At 55.9% G+C, this 19,303-nt stretch overlaps 1 protein-coding gene across 8 annotated transcripts in view; it reads left to right on the forward strand.

The window, feature by feature from the left end:
* The window catches only part of ZMIZ1 (zinc finger MIZ-type containing 1), a 229,593-nt gene that overhangs the window by 137,522 nt on the left and 72,768 nt on the right, over positions 1-19,303 (forward strand). The gene's annotated exons all lie outside the window — the stretch shown is intronic.

The following is a 19,303-nucleotide window of genomic DNA, read 5'->3' on the forward strand; positions in this document are numbered from 1 at the left end:
GAGTATAACCAGATTCTAACTCAGGGCTGCATGCCACCCCTGTCAGCGGGTGCCTTGGTTCGTCCAGATGTGGCGTGAGCCTCCAGGGACCAGCAGCTTGTCCACCAGGCTGGGCAGCCCATGGCTGAGGCTCCGCCCCTCCTCTCAGGCAGTATGCTTACCTGTGGGGGTGCATCAGGGCCCGTGAGGGTCCCAAGGCACACCACACCCCAACAGGCTAAAGGGAGACATGCACCATCTCATTTTGATGACCCCTTGGCATAAGCACTGGGATCATCCCCATTTTACAGAGCAGGAAACTGAGGCTCAGAGAAGCTGGAGAGGTTCCTCAGGTCACACAGCTGGAAAGTGCCAGAGCTGGGGCTGAGGCCTACACCTATACTCGAGTCAGCATTCTTGACCCTGACACTCCACCGTATTCATTCAGAACATTTGTACTTAAAACACAAAATGAAAGTGAGTCAGTGCATGCAGGGTTCTAAAGCCTGCTCCGCATAGTATTAGCCACTGCAACTTTGCCATTGCTTGGGACCTCCTGCCCCTATATTAAACAGAGGCCACAGAAGGTTCTAGCAGCATTCTGTGCGAGGGCTTTAACCACACCAAAGATACAGTTTTATATCTCACACCATCCTCAGCATCGTGCGTAAGGTTGGGGGTGCTGTGTAAGCTTTAACACCCGACAGAACTGGGACAACCCAGCCCTGTCACTTGCTGAGTGTGTGGCCTCCGAGCCTCAGTTTATCTCCTCGGGAAGGCAGGAATGATAATGAGACTTACCCTGCAGGGGTCGTCGTAAGTTCTAGAAACACGTGTGCATCGACAAACACAGCGTCTAGATGTTGTTAACCTTTTTTATGTTGGAGCAATTCATTGGAAAAGAAAAAAAAATCCATTATTTCCTTTGTATGATAATAAAACAGACGTTTTCTCTGAATTCGTCAATCAGTTCTTTGGAGTATATATAGAAACAGCCTTAACGAAAACGTTTAAAAGACTTCTCACGATGTATTTTCGTAAGTCTGCTCAACCTATCCTCTCTCAGATGCGGGTTCATGCTCCTCTCCATGTATGTCTGCAGACCGTGCACACAGACGATAGGTCTTTTACAGGGTGTGTGAAATTATGGTTAGCCAGTCGCTACTCTAAGATCCTTGACGTGCCAGCCTGTGCTGGGATATCGCTGTTGTATTGAACTGCTTGCCAGAAAATGGTCTTGGAATCTCATAAGTGACGTCTATTCCTGATGGACTCTGCAGTTTTAATAATAACTCAAGTCAATACAATTTTGACAAGGTAAAAATTGCTCCTTATCCAAGAAACATTTATATCCATATCTCTATGAAGCTCCTGCTCTGTGCGGGCACCTGGCCAGGTATGGGTTCCGACGAGGAACGCAACAGACATGGTCCCACCTCGGGAAACTTACAGTTTAGAGCAGAGGTCAGCAGACTTCCGTGAAGAGCCGGACAGTAAGGAGCTCCGGCCTTGCGGGCTATACAAAAGCAAGTGTAGACAGTATTTAAACAAGTGGGTATGGCTAGTTCCAATAAAACCTCATTTATGAAATCAGGTGGTTGGCTCTGGTTTTCCTGACCCGTTGCCTATGAGAAAAGAAAAAACATCATATAACCACAGGTGTATGTGGGTGGGTGTGCATATGCATGTATGTAAATTCCAGCTGAGCTAAATTCCATCAAGGAAAAGTCAGGGATGCTATGAGACCACTCGGGGGTGGGCGGAGGCTTCCCTGGGACCTGAAGATTGAGAAGTGTTGAATAGGTAAAGGAAAAGAGGAAGAGCTTCTTCCCAGGTAAAGGGGACAGTCTGAGGAAAGGTCCTGAGGTAGAAGGAAGCACGGCTTTTTGGCAGAACTAAAACAAGGGCAGTGGTTCCAGAGCTCAGAGGCAGGAGTCAGCAGCAGTTAGACACAAGCGGCCTGTCTTGAAGGGTTGTGGTTTTTGTACTACGAGTGATGAGAACATGGCTAAATTCTCCTTTTGCAAAGATGGCTCCGGCTACCAAGGAAGAACAGATTGCACAGGGGAGGGGGACAGTGTAGATGCAGGGAGCCGGTTGGCAGATTGCTGGGGACATCAGGATGATGGTGGCTGGACCAGGAAGGTTCCACTTCCTGTGGAGTAGAGAGAAGGGGATAAACCCAGAGGGTGTGTAAGTGGCAAAACCAAGTCAAGGATAGCGTGGACAGAGGGATAGGAGGAAAACAAGAGAGCGGGCTGTCCCAGAAGCCCCAGCTGCTCCCTCCTTGGGGAGGAGAGGCCCAGGTCCCTGTGCAGCCCTTCCCTCGGGGGTCTCTCATGGCCCTGCCGGTACGTGCTGGGTGCTCTCTTGTGCTTTGCTGCAATCCTCAGCTTTGTCTGTATTTAAGGATGAGGAAATGGAGCTCAGAGAGGTTTGTGACTTACCTGTTGTCCCACAGCTCGTCGGTGATAGAGCTGGGACTTCAACCCGTGGCCTCCTGACTCCAGGCCCAGTCTCTGCCCACTCCACCACAGCTGACTCTGGACCTAGACTTTGGAGGCCCCTGTGCTCCTGGGCAGGATCTGGGAGGCTACTCCATCTGGGAGAGGCCTTTCCTTCGTTCAAGTCTCTCTAGCGTGGCCCTGCCCTTGCTAAGCGGCATCTTCCAGCCTCGCTTCTCCTGAAACAAGGGCTTTGTTCTGCCCTCTGTTTGCACTCCCGGCTGTGCACAGCTCTTCACAGTGTATTGAGCCTTTTCCCAGGCCCTGCGTCTGCTAAGTCGTATGATATACCGTAGGCCCCTGAGGCGAGGCCTCAGCATATACCCATTCTGCAACTGAGAACACGGAGGCCCGGCAGTCCCTGTAGCTTTGCTACCACTCGAATTCCCTTCTTGGGAGGCAAACCCCTGTCGGCACCGACAGCCATGACTAACCACTCTCACAGCTCACCCCCACCTCCTCGAGAAATGTGGCCCTCAGGACTCGGGTTCCCAGCCATGCCCCTGGTTGGTCCTTCCTCCGGGAAGGCAGGCCACCAGTGTGAGGGCGAAGGCTTCAAGCTGTGGTAGAATGCAGGGTCGGCCAGGGGCAGGGGCAGGACCATGGGAGGTACGGAAGCCATGGGGAGCTGAGCAGTGACCCCGAGTTCCAGGGGCGGCTCCGACACTGGCCCCCGTCTTCACTGTGTTGCCCACCTCCCAGAGCTGTGGCCTTGCCTGTCAGGATGCCTATGAGGATTAAGCGAGGGCCCCGCCGACACCTGGCACCCCTGTGCCAAATAAATATTACTTTCCAGTCCTCCTTCTCTGCTCCTGTCTGCCTTTTTCCCCCTGACATGGCTCCCTACCTCTCCAAGGCTTTTTTCTGCCCCAGCAAGGTTGTTTCTCACTGCTCCATTTCCCTGAGGTTCCGGGGACTGCGTGTGACCTGTTGTAATCCCACTTCTGGGTGCGGCGCTGAGGGTCTCTGGGGCCTCAGGTGTGGGTGCGGTGGCCACACTAGCCACAGCCGGGCTGCCGCAGTTCTAGAACATGCTCTGTCCATAGAGTCCGACAGCCAGCCCACGCTACCTCTGGCCCTCCTCCCTGACTCTGTCCAACCTCCCATTGTGTCTGACCTGCTCTCGCGGTTTTCACCCTCCTAGTCCCTCCCTCCCCTTTCTTTCTGAGGGTCTCTGCCTCCCTTCCCTGGTGCCCCTCAGGCTTTCTCCCTATGTGATGTGTGTATGTCTGTGCATGTCTGTGTATGTATGTGTCTGTGGTAGTGAGCATGTGTGTGTGTGTGTGTGTGTGTCGGGGATATGTGTCTGCGTGCCTGTGTGGGGTGGTGAGCTTGTCTGTGTGTGTGTGCCTATGTGTGGTGGTGAACGCGGGGGGGGGGGGTCTGTGGGGGCACATGCCTGTGTGCGCGCGTGTGTGTGAGTCAGGGGGGCTGGGTGCCTGTCTGTGTGCGCCTCCCCTCTCCCCCCTCCCGCCCCCCTCCCGCCCCATCTCCGTGTCTGTCTCTCTTGTCAGGAGGCCAAGCTGGGGCCGGCCTAGGGCCGGTGGGGATGAGATCATGCCGCGAGGAGCGCTGCTTTGTCAGGAGGGATGGCGGTGCGCTGGGCTGGGCTGGGCTGGGCTGGGCTGGGCTGTGCGCGCCGGCGTTGCCGGGCTCGGGAGCAGGAGCTGGGGCCCGGGGGCAGCGCCGCATGGCGGGTGCGTGTGCGTGTGCGCGCATGTGTGTGTGTGTGTGTGTGTGTGTGTGTGTGTGTGTGGGAGAGACAGAGACGGAGCGTGAGCGCAGAGCAGACACTGCAGCAAACCGCCAAGTCAGGCGTCTCCACGTGGGCCCCTCAGATACCCAGCCCCCAGCTCTTTGTTCTGGTGCAGCCTTTAGCCTGTGCGCTCGCACGCCGGAGCACGCGCACGCGGGCACGACGGCCCGAGGCCTCCTCGGGGGGGAAGGTCCTGGGGCGGGGGGGGGGGGGGGCTCCCCGGGGGCTCCCCGCCCCTCCTCTGCCTCCGTGCGGAAGGTCACCTGCCTCCTGCCTCCCCTCGGCCCCCCGAGAGGCCGCAGCGGCCCCCCTGCCCCCACCCGCCGCCGCGTGCCAGCCCTCAGCAACTTGGCAGGCGGCGCGGAAATGTCAGCCTCCTCGGGCGGCACCGATCGGGCCCACGCCTGCTGGCTGTGTCGGCACCGAGCAGCAGGCGGTCGCCATGTCTCAAGGTCCCCGAGAGCCCTCTGCGTGCCTCGGCCGCTGTCCCCGGCCTCAATGACTCTGTGTCCCCTCAGCTGACCCCAGAACCCAAGGGAAGCCGGGGGGGGGGGGGGGGGGGGGGAGCCAGGGCCCAGAGAATGGAAGGGGACCTGCCCCTGCCTGCGGTGCCCTCTGCCTGGCCTCACGCCCCTCCTGTCCACCCGCAGAGGGTGGGTGATGGCTCTGGGCTCTTGTCTGGGAGATGAAAGGCTCTAAGCTGCTGGCAGAGGGGAAACCCACAGAGAACAGCAGGTATGGGCGTCCTGGGAGAGGTGACCAAAAGGCTTTGGAGAAAAGACCCGAGAACTCAGGAGAGGGCCAGAAGAGGCCGCCCCTGACAACTCCCAGGAAGAGGCCAGCCTTCCTCAGGGACAGCAGAGGGCGGTTGCCAATCACCCGCCTGTGGGCTGGATGTGGCCCGCAGACTTCTGAGCTCCGATGTTTGGTGGTTTTTAAAAATGCTTATTAGTTGCCAACATTTGCTCTTGGGGAGATTGTACCATCAAGTCAAATGCCTGTCTTCCTTTGAATGGGAACCTTGGGCCCACAACCCATGACAGTCAGGGTGGTGGCTGACCCCCCAAATGGGTTCTGTGTTTCCCCCATTGTCTTATGCCCAAAGCATTTCCCAAATTTGGAAACCCATCAGACCCTGTGGACATGTGTGTTTCTGACCTCTGTTCTAAGCACACGCTCACACCCCAACGCAGCAGCCTGAGCCCGGGTCCTGGCGTGGAGACCCAAGCAGAGGGGGTGTCGACAAACACCCACTTGGTCCCACTTCTCTGATGTGCTGACAGCCCCCAGAGGAGACATTCGTGGGAAGGGGACTGAAACATGCCCCGGGCCCCCAGCCAGCCTGAAAGGTGAAGAATCAGGAAGGTTGGCAGTCTGTGGTCCATGCGGGAGGGGCTCGGTCCTTCTCTGGAGCTCTCAATCCCAAGAGACCTTCTGTAGCGACTTGTATAGCAGCCCTGGGACTCAGACACAGACCCCGACCGGGGGGCCCCAGCCATGGCACACCGTACCGCCATCACAGGGTTGGGATGGGACAGGCATCAGAGGCCAGCCAGGTCATTTCACCACTTGTATCCAGGACTCTTAAGCAGGAGAAGGAGGCTCATAAACTATTTCCCTCTGTCTTTGAAAACAATCCTTCTTGCTCCCACCTGGCTGAATGGGGGCTCTCAGACCTCCTGGGGGTGGGGACATTCCTGGTCTCTCTTAGAGGCTCTGCTTCTGTCTCTACCTTCACACCTCCCCCAGGACCTGTCTCCACCCCCCTCTGCCTCTGCCCACCCCAGAGCACGCAGCCACCTTCCCATCACCGTCACCAGGGAGGACAAATGGCCTCATTCAGGGACACCCTGCCAGATCTGTCTCTCTAAGACAAAGCTGTGCGCAGCTCTGCGTGAAAAATGGCTTGCGGCCGCCCAGTGAGCAGGCGGGATTGGTGGGTGCAAATTGCAGGGGATTTGTTAACGCTTGCCGGCTTCCCCAGAAACAGCAGGGCAGGCGGGCCCTTGCCCTTGAAATGCCAGGCTGCCAGGCTGGGCGCCTTGTCAAGGCTGGGGACAGACTTCCTCCTGGACACCAGCCCCACCCCCACATCTGAGCTCAGCAGAGCTGGGGTGTGGGGGAGGGATTTGGCTTCCTTCCTCCTGCACTCCAGGGCAGGTCCCGCTCAGGAAAGGGCTCTGGATTTCATCACCAGGCCCCTGGGAACCGACTCATGGTCAGCCCTGTTTAATGGATGAAACCTGTTCACAAGGCTCGCTCACCTCCTGCTGATTCACTGCCGTAGGAGAGGCCACTGGGGCCCTTATCAGCGTGTCCACTTTATAGAGGAGGAAACGAAGGCTCTGACAGGGGAGAAACAGACCCAGGCCGTATGACTTGTGGTGCTGGAAGCAGGGATCGGACCTCCAGATGGTCAGATCTGGAGCACAGGGAGCTGTCCCCCTTCCGAGTGACCCTGAGGGAGCAGGTGGGGTAGGTCGTCCTGGGCCAGTGGCCCCTGGCTCTCCTCCCCTCCCCCAGCTCCCTGAGGGCTGGGGCCTGGGATCGGGTGGCCTCACTCTGCTCTTGGAGAAAGAGAACAGTGGGGAGGAGTCCACGTGACAGAGTTTGTGGACACAGCGTTCCCAGGCTAAGGAATGGGGGGGGAGGGGTAGCACGATGGTCCCTGGGGTGTCCCGAGTGAACAGTGAGGAGCGGGGCAGTGCCATGGAAGAATGGGAGAGGACCGATTTGGAAACAGCTCCAATGCCCCGGAAAAGAGATCTGGGTATTTCGATGGCCACTCCACGGTCATTAAAAACCAGGTCTCCCAAGAATTACTATGTGGAAGTGCTTGGGGATAGAACATTAATTTTTAGGAGGGTAACACAAAATGGTAAGTTCAGTGTGACCTCAGCCAGGTGCACGGGAAACAGAAAACAGAAAAGAAGATACCGAAATGTCAACTTATAAATAATGGATCTGTCTGGAGGGGTGGGGAGGGGCGGGTGACACTGATTTCCCACATTTTCTGCGGGGAGCACAGATTTCCGTTTGGAAGCAGAAGCAGCGATGGGCATTGTTGGTTCCTTTGGCGTTTGGCTGGCGTTGGCAGGGGTGGAGCGAGATGAGAGTGCCCTTGTCTCCACTGGTTCCCCAGGAGCCCCGGGGGGCAGGCCTCTGCTTGTCTTTCGGGAGGCTATTCTTCCTGTCTCCCTCTCTTCTGCGGGATTAGCTCATTGCTGGCTCCCCGACCGAGCCTGGGTGTGCAAGGACACAGCTGCCTGAGGCCCAGCTGGTGCTGATCTGCTTAACAGGCCTGTCCAGCACGAGAGGGGGGCAGAAGGCTGAGGGCATCAACTCATGCAGGGCGGGGAGGCGGAGGGGGCGGAGCGGGGGGTTGGGGGCCAGGACCCTGACAGGCAGCATACGGAGCCCTCTCAGGAGGGGGCTGCTTCCACCTGGACCCTCACGGCCCCAGTCCAGAGCCCCAGCTGGGACTGCACACCCTCAGGCCACATGACTGGGGCAGGGCTCTGGGAGGGGAAGGGAGGGATGGATGAGGCTCCTCCAAGGGGAAGGCAAGGCTGCCGGAGGTTCCTCAACCAAATGATGTGTGTCTGAGTTTGGGTTCTCCCTGATGCAAACTGCAAATCGAACATTCTGGCTCAAAAGGTTTATTGAAGAGAATCCCAGAAAACACCGGTGGAGAAGCAGGGAAAGAGAGGGAGGGGAAGGAGTTCAGTGACAAGGTGTCGTGAAGCACGGTTCCTGCTGTGACTGCCTGCCAGGGAGCTCTGGGAGACAGGAGAAAGCGCCCCTCAGCCTGAGAGGCAAGGACGAGGAAGTATTTACTCTGCCTCCGGCAGCCATTATTGGTGGAGGGCTGCGTGGGGTCGGGGTCAGGGGACACCCTCCAGCCCTCACCGTGGCGATGACGCCCGGCAGAGTCGGGGCACACAGTAAACAGAGGGTGTGTGACGAGGCACCCACAGGGCCGGAGCAGGGCACTTTCCCCCTTTCCATTGTTTGCATCCCGTCCGCCTCATCCCTGCCATATTCCAGTCTTGTTCCTAAGACAGTCGCATCCTTCATATGGTTGCTCACTTATTTTGACGTCAAGTTGGAGATGGCAAGAGGAAACTTTACATCTCCTTTGCCGCCCTAACTGGCAGACTGGCCTTCCTCCTCGCCACATTCAGAAACTAACTGTCAAAATCAGGACGATAGAGCCCCTGCCCCTTGTCTGGGTGGAGCCACAGGTGTCCTGTCCATAGCTACAGCCTGGGCCAGCTCTCTGCCAGTTAAAAAGACAGGTGGGGGTTTAGAAAATTGGGAGTCCCTTCCTTGAAATAGCAACACCCTAAAAGTGGGAAGAGATCTGACGTGGTAGGTGGTTTTCTCATTGGGTCCCGTGACCACCTAAGGCATCGCAGAGGCCACATGTCCTAGTCCACACCTGAGGGTGCTCCTGTCGAAGAGGATAGTCCTGCTGCCCGAGGCCACAGGGGGCCTGGGCACGCCCCCCCCCAACCTCTGGGCCCCTCCCAAGTCCGTTTCTTCCATAGTCCAAAGAGTTCTCATCTTTTCTCTACCTTCGTGGCTACAGGATGAATGATGGAGTCGTGGGCATGAGAACACCTCTCGAAAGAAAAAATAGTAAACTGGAATCTTCAGGACAGGGAATGATTATCATCTTGTCCAGTCCCACTCTGTGCCAAGCACGGGGGCTACACACATATATAAATGCACCACACAAAGTCTCTGCTCTCGAGATTTGAAATCAATGAATGCTCCCATTCTGTGGGTGAGAAATGACAGTAATCCTACACACAAACACAGCCCTTTACACAGCCTCCCTTGTCCAGCCCCGTGAGATCCTCAGGGCGGGCTTATCCCCATTTAAAGAGGAGGGGACTGCAGCTCTGAGGAAGTGGGCGGGGGGGAGGTGGCCTCAGCAGGAGAAGTGGGACCAGTGCTCTGGCCAGCGCATCCCTGCTTCTCTGCGTGTGCCCCCCGAGGGGTGGGCACAGCCTCTTGGGAGATGCAGGAACACAGTTACTGCCCTCCAGGCACCAAGGCTGTCACCCCACAGCCACATGCCGCCCCAGCCCAAAGGCACGTTCGGGACAGGGATCCTGCCAAAACAACCCCCGCTGCCCCAGGGTGCCCCGAGGATGCCATGGCTGCCCGAGAAGTTAATAAAGCCATCGGCAGCAATTAATTCTGCAGAGGAAAGAGCCAGGTAAGAGGATTAAGGAAGCCAGAGCTTTAGTTTTAAGATGGAGCTTAGCATTCCCACTAACAGAGGAGGGATTTCAAGGGATCCGCGGGCGTGAGAGTGAAATGGAGCGGGAGCTTGGCAGAAAGCAGGCGAGGTGGTGATGGTGGTAGTGGGACTTCTGAAGCAAGCTTTGCCAGCCACAGCCTTATAAATACCTTCTGTTAGACAGACAGACAGGTGGGAATTAACAATGGTGCCGGTGCCGGGACTGTCTGCCTTGCCTTTTTAGATTTACAGGGCAGGGCATCTGGATTGGCCAAAAAAATCTGATTTACAGCCCCTTTCAGTCACGATGATGGCCAGCACATGGTCAGCATCTTCCTGGTACCGGAGCACTCGCTGTGTGTAGCAGCCACGAACCCACTTACCCCACATGATGATCCCAGACCCACGTCTACCCATTTTACAGATGAGGAAACCGGGGCTGGGGGAGATTGCGTAATGTGATCAAGGCCCTTTGGCTCAAAAGAGCCAGAATTGTGGCTCAAACAAGAATATCTGATCCTGAAGCCACAGGCTGCCCCGTACTCTCTATGAACAGGTTGAAATGAAATCATGTTAATGACTCACAAGAACGTGTCAAGATCACCTGAATTGCTTGCAGGGAGAGGTATTAAGTATATGACAATGATCTGTCCTTGTCGGTAGGTTGAGCACCCTCCTATCTTTGAGCTTATTCAACACTCAGAGTCCCACGGATGGTGAGTGGCAGAGAACCCAGCACATAGCCAGCATTCTGTACCTGTCAGCTGTTTTAATCGAAATGTCCTGGTCAGCCCCGATTTGAAATATTGTTCCCAAAAACCATTCCCAGGGAGGAGTAGTGACTAAAAGCATGGACTCCAGAGCAACCTGCCTGGATGTGTGTCCCACCCAGCCTTCCCATTCACCAGCTCTGTGACCTGGGAAGAAGTCACTTGGCTGCTCCATGCCATGGTTGCCTCAGTTGATGACAATAATGCCTCCGTCGTAGGCATTAAGTGAGCGACCATCCATACAGTGCTCAGAACAGGACCCGGTATACCGCGTGTTAGCAATTTTATTCCAACATGGTGGCATTCAGATGGTCTTAGGAGGCCTCTTCTACCTGGAGGTAAACACAAAAGCCTGTGCCTGACGCTGTGTCTGGAGAATCCAGAACCTGTGTGTGTAGAGAGGGCCGAGATAAATGCAAACCATACCCACCTCTGAAGGGGTAAGAGGTGAGTAGGGTGACAGTTCCTTCCTGAGGCTCCAGGAGAGGTTCACGTGGGGTCAAGAGCATGTCCTCCTTCCCCCCAGGGAGAGGAGGCTGAGCCCCAGAGGGGAAGGCAGGCTGCCTGCAGGAGTGGAGCGTAGAGGGCTGGCTGAGGGAGGCCAGTCACTACCAGCAGAGCTTGGTCTGTACCTTGGGCTGGGGAAGTTTGAGAGCCTCTTTTTTCCCAGCAGCCCCTCCCAAAATTCTGTCAAGAGAGAAAGCAACCTTCAGAGTACTGTTTGTTGAGTGTCTGCTTCATGCCAGCCACTGTGCTGGGTATGTTATGAATATCCGCACTGATCCTCACAAGGACCCAACCCATTTTGTAGACTGGAAACCTGAGGCACAAAGAGATGTATCCACTTGCCCAAAGTCACCTAAATCTTTTCTAACAAAGCGAGAGACATTAGATAGATGGCTCTAAGTGGATGGATGTTTGGTTCGTTGAGACTGAAGAGACGAAGGAAAGAAGCAAGAGAAAGGGAAGGAAGGGTGGACCAGGGCCCTGCCGCAACTCCAAGTACTTGCCCCTCTACCCTTCCCTGGTCATGCCTTTTCTCTCGGGATCGGGTTCTTTGTGAGTGACCCCTTGGCTGGTCCCCAGGGCCTATCTGGCAAGCACACTCAGGGAGGAAGTTCTTGGCCAACAGACCCTGCCCTCCTGCCCGTCATCAGCTGGCCAGGTAAGCGTGCACAGCAGAGCTAGGGCTCAGGAGAGGCCAGACCTTAAAAATTGTGAGTCTTGGCCTTGTAAGCCCCTAGGTCTCCTTGCCTCCACATTTTCAGCCACCCTCAAGTCAAGGCCAGCTAGCTGCTGGGATAGGACAGGTCTCAGGACATGCAGAACCGAGATCTGGACACCAGAGTAGGGGCGGCATGGAGCAGGGGTTTAAGCTTAGGCATCAGGATCAGGCTGACCGAGGCTCAGCCCAGTTCCATCACTCCCATGCCACATGTGACCCCCCCCTGCCCTGGCCACATCTCCTGAAATGTTCAGCACAAACTACTTAACACAAGCCGGCATCTCAGAAGGGCTCTGTACATAATCATTCAGATTAAGTCTCGCATTGCAGCACAGGCTCCGAACCCTGCTTGCTATGTGACTTTACGCAAATCGCTTCACTTCTCCAAGCCTGGGGTCCAGCAGATCTAGAATCCGGGTCTCCTGGCTGGAGCGGCAGCAGTTCTGTTTCCATGGCAACCCAGCTGCCTCTCGGGGGACCATCTGGATCACATCACCCTGGCAAGGTGCTGCCCAGGCAACCAGGTGTTTGTGTCTTGCAGTGGGAGACTCTGCAAGGTGGTGATTCCCACCTCACTGGGGACAAGGTAGTGGCCGGGCAGTGGCTGGAAGGAAGCATGGGCACCTTGGCCAGACCTGCCGCCCTCGCTCTTCCTGCATCCAGAGAGGAACGCACCTCAGAGCTTGGAAACTCTGGCCAATGACTTTCCTTGAAGAGCTGTTAACAGTTGCTTCTTTATATTCCTGGGTACATTTTCTGGCTTGTTGAGGCTGGCCAGGTGGGAAACACTGCCTGGGGCTGGACTCCTGTAGGGAATTCCAAAGGACCCAGTCTCACCTGTCTGGGATGAAGACTACTATTGTCTTCTGACAGGAAACAGAAGTTATTGGGAGGGAGGAGTGAAATTAGGAGTCCGCCTTTCAAACAGGCACATAATTATGACAACAGAAACTCGGGTGCAAAGGATAAAACGAAATTCACCCCTTCAACAAAGGGCATGGGCCCCTATTATATGCAGACTGTGTGATTAGCACTTGAGTAACCCTGGAAATTGTACCCTCGAGGAGTTTACAGACCCTCCATGCTCAGGAAAAAGACAAGGTCAATAGACCCGCATCAGCAGAGGGTGAAGCTGAGATGGGGTGATGTGGAACCCACTGGGGCCAGCCACTTCCGGCAGGCAGGCAGGCAGCTCCCAACCCAGATGGGATCGGACGGTTCAGAGATAGACTGTGCTCTGCCATTGCTTCACGTAGGTGAGCACCTTGACTCTTAAAACAGCCTATGAGGAGGCATTCTGTCCTCTTTTCCAGTTGGGGAAACTGAGGCCCAGACTGTGAAATTCATGCCCAGGGTCACACAGATGGGCAGTGGCTGGGAAGAGATCAGAACTGGGGCTCCCTGCCTCCTCGGAGCACCCTTTGGGGAGGCTCCATTTCCCGGATGCCTGAGGCCTCCCTCTAAGCTGAGCAAAACAGTCCTCTGCCTCTGTCCTTTCTCGCCCTCTTCCCCTCTCTCCCTCTCCCTTTGTCTCCCCCACCTCCCTTCCACTTCCCTCCCTCCCTCCTTTCTCCCACTCTCCCTGTCTTTCTCCCCTCTCCTTTCCTCCCTGTCCCTCCCTCTCCCTCTCTCCTTCATTTCCTTTGTCTCCCCTTTCCCCTTGGGACCGCAGCTCCAAGCGCCACTGGGCCCGAGGGCTGCAGCTCAGCCCTGCCCAGGAGTCACCAGCAACGTTTGCTTGTAGGCCCCAGGCTCACCATCCACAGGTGCACCCCCCAGGTCCTGCCCCAGCCCAGCCCCATGCTGCGCCCCCAGACACGTCCGCTGCTGTGTCGGGTTGCCCCCCCTTCTACGTACCCTCCGCCAAGGAAGTGACATAATTGCCTGTATTCCCATTTCCTCCAGGCTCCCCACTCTCAGATGTGTGCCCCAGATGTTTAGACTCACTTCCTCCCAATTAAGCGTCTGCTGGGAGGCCGGGAGGCAAGGAGGCAAGGGGCTGCGTGTATGCATGCGAAAGGGCTTGGAAGGGAGAAAATGGAACCCGTCCCCCCACCCCAGGGACAGATGGGAACTGGCCTGCTGTTGGGGTCCATGGGGAAGCCGAGCGTCTGGGAAGTGCGGCCAGATGCCCCTGCGGTTGGCCGCCAGCCCAGCCGCTGTGGAAGCACCAGCCCCTTGGCCCCTTGTCAGTCTCCAGGGGAAGATCCTCTCATGCCCAGCCCCTGGGGACAGGCCTCCCTTGTCTGGTTCTTCTCCTCCCTCATAAGAAAAAGAAAGAGGAGGAGAAAGGTACTGGCCCCTGTAAAGCTCAGGGAGTGGGCAGGTGACCCCACAGATCGGGTCTGTTTCCCCTGAGGCACTTGTGCCCTTTGTTTGGCCAAGGCTGGGCTTCAGGGTCTGGTCCTAGGCCTCCTCCTTGTGCGGAAAAGGCTGCCTCGGCTCCATATCACACTCATATGTCCACACAGCCAGGAGTCGTACAAAAAGCATTGGCATCCAGATGCATGATACAGAGTGGGTCTGGGGACCAGAGAACCCAGCGCCCCCAGTGGGGCAGCTGCTGCATGGGGGGCCGCCTGAGGCCGTGTGAGACACAAGCCCAGAACCGCAGCCTTCTCCAGTCCTGTGAGAAATCTCCTTAGGTTTTTAACATGGAGCCACCCCTTATTGAAGACGCAGTGCTGGCCAGTCTGTCTGTGACTGACGGCTGGCTCTCGGGTGGCCAGTGGAGACATGGGACTTAAATCGTTGGGGACCAGGACTGGGACAGATGGACCCATGACTCGTGGGAGGGGAAAGGGTCAGTCTGCAGAGTTTGTGGGACTGGATCACCTTCCCTGAGTACAGAAAGAGGGCTCAGGCCATGTCAGCAGGGAAGGGTGCTTCTGAGGAGCTCCTGAGTGGGGCTGGGGGTGAGAAGACGGGCCACCGTGAGGCATAGAAATCACCCATGTGGTTAAGTATCCAACATGGAGGTCGGCCACCCTGGGCTTACGTCCTGCTCTCCTTGCTTTCAAGCTGGGTCACTTTAGGTAACTGGCATGACCTCTCTGAGCCTCAGCTGTGGCGTCAGGACACGGAGCTAACCATATACCTCCCTGCTAGAGTCGTTTGTGTTGAGGTGTTGAGGATTAGAGGGGACGATGCGGGGGAAGCTGTGCCTGCGTGTAGTGAAAACCCTGTATCCGTTTGCCATCTCCCAGTAACAGACAAAACAGGTGGGTGGATAGGATAGCACCCTTCCCACCCAAAACTCAGCCATGAGAGGAGGAAAGCTGGGTCAGGGAGGAGGACACTGTAAGTTGGACAGGAAAGGAGAAGCAGGCAGACAGTGCCCTTTTGGAGAACAGGAAGTATGCAATAATAAGGAATAGGTGTAGTTAAGTGTCTGTGTTTTCGTTACTATTACTCCCACAACAGCTCCTATCACTGCTAATACTACCATTATCGATAATCCCATGCCAAACCTCTAATGCTATCATTTTCTCCTCCTAACCAACTAAAGAGTTCACTTGTACTGAGTCCTTACATGTTCCAGACACAGAACAAAACACTGCACACGCATTCTCTCGCCTCCACAAAAATATCGGGAGGAAACTGAGACTCAGAGTTGCTAATGACTTGCTCAAGGCCATGTAGCCAGCAAGTGATGGGGCTGGAATTTGGACTCAGGCAGTCCCACTCCAGACCTGCACCCTTGGGTTCCGGGGCAGATGCCTTCCAGAAGGAGGAGGAAGGACACTTGACAAGCGCAGGGTCCCGGATGAATGGAGGCCTGGCGCGTCTCTGGAGCAGGGCTGCCTTGCAAATGAGCCCAGTGGGAGATGCCTTTGTGGAAAAGTCTAATAACCTGTCTCTTGCCTTGTTTCACGAAACCTGAAATCCAACTGCTTTCCTTTGGATCTGAGCACTTGTCCTCTGTAGATTAGCCTTGTTCATTCTCTCTGTCATTTGAGGACCACGGTGAGGGGCGTTGAGGCCAGGTCCCACACTCGAGCAGGCCTGGCTTCCAGTTCTGGCTCTGTTTGCAAGCTGGGTGGCCCTAGGCCTGTCCCTTCACTACAAGGCCTCACCGAGTGTCCTGTCCTTCCTACCCGGAGGGTAGGAATCAGTGAAGCTCCCCTGTGACTCAGGGACACCTGGCACAGCCCCAGGTGCAATACTTTTTACAGGTGAGACCCTACCCCCCCCCCCCGCCACCCCCCACCATTCCAAAGACCCAGGCCAGTGATGGCAGGAAACCGACACACTATGTCTGGAAAAGACCTGGAATTTAGAGATTTTTCAGCCATTCATTCAGCAAATATTTATCGAGCACCGCAGCATCCCAGGCCCTGTGCTGGATGCCTGGACACCGTGCGAGTGAGGCGGATGTGGTCCCTGCCCTCTGGGAACTCAAGGCTTGGTAGAGAGGACAGACTTGGAATAAACACCCCCCAGTGATGATGTCACTGTGATCAGTTCTACAGAGAACAGCTTAGAGGCTTTCTTGAGGAAATGACCCTAGCGATAAGGACTTCGAAGGTCTTCCCAGAGAGGAGGGCAGAGAAGGGCGTTTCAGACAGAGGGAACAGCATTTGTGAAGGCCCCGGGTTCCGAAGGAATGTGGGTTCACATCCCCTCTCTACTTTTTCGGATTTGGTGTTCCCTGCACGAGATGCTTCTGAGCCTCAGTTTCTCACCTGTCGAATGGGAACAATGCCACCTGCCTCCCAGGGTTCCGAGCAACTGAGAGATTAAGGAAAATGAAGGTGCTGGTGTCTAACACGGCTTCCCTGAATGCCTAAGGAATCCGGAGGCTGCCACTTGGCTCCCGGTTTCCAACTACCCCCCGACACCCGAGGCCTCTGTCAGTACTGGCTGTTCCTCAGCGCAATTAGGTAATTAGGCCAAATTCAATTACACACCACACTCCCAGGTCTGTCTGGGGCCCGAGGGAGGCGTGGGCTCCCCTTGCTGAGGGGGAGCAGTGGAAACACTGGCTTGGTTCCCAGGACTGTACCTTCCTGCCATGTATCCCAGAATACTGCCTACATCCCAAATGGGGAAACTGAGTCAGGGGAGAGGCAGTGCTGTTTGGCCTCAAACCGTAGCACCCCCAAGGCTGAGATCCCTGCGCTGACTTCTTTTCCCGCCTCGAGCACCCCAACTCAGGCTGCTGGCCCGTGGCTTTCCCCGCCTTTCAGATCCATCAGGGATCCAGGCTCCTCGTCCCCCTGGACCGGCTCCCAGATTGGTGGGAGGGTAGGGTTCAGCTTCTCTGTCACTCCCGGATTTGTGGCAATTTTCCCCGCCCAGCTACAGGCTGGCACCCAGTCATTGCACAACACTTTGTTTGGCATGTGGGTTTTTGCAGTGAGCCTGCCTACCTCCAGTAAAGCTGGGCAAGCCAGGGTTTATAAATGCCTGTAAGAGACTTGCTGCAGGCATCTCGACAAGAGCAGCCCAGGTTGAGGGTAACAAAAGGGCCTTCCCAGAGACCGTGCATGAGACTTCCAGGGCTTTGAATAACAGTCTAGGAAGCTCTAACTTGAACCTGATCCTGGCAACGCTGGAGAGCCAGGGAAGGTTTTAGGTAAGGTAGCGACGTGGTCAGATTTGCCTTTTATTATACCTTAGCAGGTAGAGGAGGGACCAAGGGGCCAGAGGCAGAGAAAGCAATGTGGACGCTATTCTGGGTGTCCAGAAAAGAGACTGCTGGGGTGGCATGGTGCCATGTGTAGAGAGAAAGGGACAGATGGTGACTCTCTGGCAATGCCTTTTGCCCACGGCCAGCCCCTGGCCACCCACAGCCGGGCCTCGGAAGCTCCACTGGTGACGTGAAGTTGTGTTATCCTTGATTCTGGAGTTATTGGTTCTCAAGACTGTGCACAGCAGCTTTTGGGGTGAAAAGTCTTAACTTTAGATTGATTCATTTAATTCTAAAAAGAAAGTGGTTTATGGGGTTCTTTTCCCAGTCCCAAAAATAATACACATCCTTTATAAATACTTAAGGCATACGGGAAATTATAACAAAAGTATAGCCGAAATCCCGCCAACATAGGGTAACACCTTGGTGAATAGCTGTCATTCAACAGATACTTGTTGAACACCTACTATGTGCCAGGTACAGAGCCACCAGGGATACAGCAGTGACCAAAATAGACAAAATCCCTGCCCTCGTGGAGCTCAAAGTCTACCAAAAAGGATACGTTTACAGGTCCAGGGCACATACATTTATAAGAATGGACTTAGTGGGCTCACCACCTTGGGACTGGCTTGCCGCGAGAGGATTATGTGTGCCGTAGCTATCTTGTCCTTTATAGGTGGTCCGTGGGGGTCAGCTCAATTGTGACAGTTCTTTTAGGGGCCTTCCGTTCAGATTTAGGGAGACCGGTGCCCCTAATCCGCACTAGATGTCCACACTCGATGGGGAAACGGTCGTGACCTGCTCTTGGTCACACAGCAATGCCCCAGCCTCTTTCCCAGGCAGCATCTTTCGGTTGGGGACTTGGCCTCCGGTGGAGGGGTGTGCTGTTCTCACCTGCCAAGCTCAGCTCTACAGATCCCGATTTCGACATCAGGCCTCCCACTCATTGCCCTGCCTTGGCGGCCACTTTGGATTTTCCTCAGACAGACATTCCTATGTGGCCTGTCTGCTCACGTCCAACTGCTCCCCCACCCCGGCCGCCAGAGCAGGGGGACACCTGGGACCACACTGGGGAGCGAAGAAAGCCGCCAGATTCCCTGGGCTGCTGCGGGCTGGCAGCAAGAGGCTAGAAGGGGGTAGGCGCCGCTGAGAGGGTCCTCTCACTCAGGACTGTCAGGAGGAGGGAAGGAGCCCACCAGGAGATGAAGGGTTCCCCGGTGAACTCTAATGGGCCTGGAAGGTTCATAGGGCTGCTCTGTTGCTGCCCCAAACACACTGAGGTGCTGGGGCATGCTTCTCTCCTCTTACCTATGAGAGCACCCCAAGGCAGAAAAGGCCACAGAAGTCATAGCCTACCAGTCTGAGCTCCCCTCTGCATTTCCGCATCCTTAACTCACACACCTCAGGTGACAGGGTGGTCACCAACCCTCCCGGGCAGCCCCGACTGTCCATTGTTTGAGCCCAAATTGAATGCCTCCACCCACCTTCCTGATGTGTGTGACCCACTGTGGATGAGAAAAGGAGCTGAGAGGTCCAGAGTCTGGCCTCCAGCCTCTCTGTGGGGAGAGGGAGGACAGAGTGGGGCGGACCCTCCATATCCGAATCCCGTCGGCTCATAAAAAGAGGCAGCTGATGGACAAGAGCCCTTTAGAACAGCAGGCCCTCGTATCCGTGTAGCACTCCACGTTTGGAGAACAAGTTCTTAACGCTACACTTGGTGGGAACACAGCATTGGGAGACACGGCTTGGGGCTCTGGAACAAGCCAGAAGTCGTAGGCTGGTCCTGGCTCTCCCACCGACTTGCTGTGTGATTGGAGGAAGGCCAGGCCCCTCTCTGAGCTTCGGTTTCCTCATTTGAAGTGAGGCTAGGGGGCTCTTCACTCCAATGCTGCATGAGTTCATGATCCCCAGTGGTCAAGAAGAGACTCTGTAGGGAAAAGGGTCGGTGGTAACAGGCCATGCAGGCTGCAGTGGCGGGGGGGGGGGGGTGGGGGGGGGTGCATAGTGGCGTCAACAGTTGCTGGGGCAGCCTGCATTCGGCTCCACCGGCCCCCCCGCCCCCCAGCCTTGGGCCAGAATGTGTGCGTTGCCTTAACTCTTTCTCTGTCTGAGCCTCATTTCTGCTCAGAGAAAAACGGAGGGCATCCTCCCGGGGCCTGCTTGAGCCTTTGTCTGGGGTGTGTCGG

Source organism: Acinonyx jubatus, chromosome D2 (genome assembly GCF_027475565.1).
Source record: "Acinonyx jubatus isolate Ajub_Pintada_27869175 chromosome D2, VMU_Ajub_asm_v1.0, whole genome shotgun sequence".
NCBI classification, from domain to species: Eukaryota; Metazoa; Chordata; class Mammalia; order Carnivora; family Felidae; genus Acinonyx; species Acinonyx jubatus.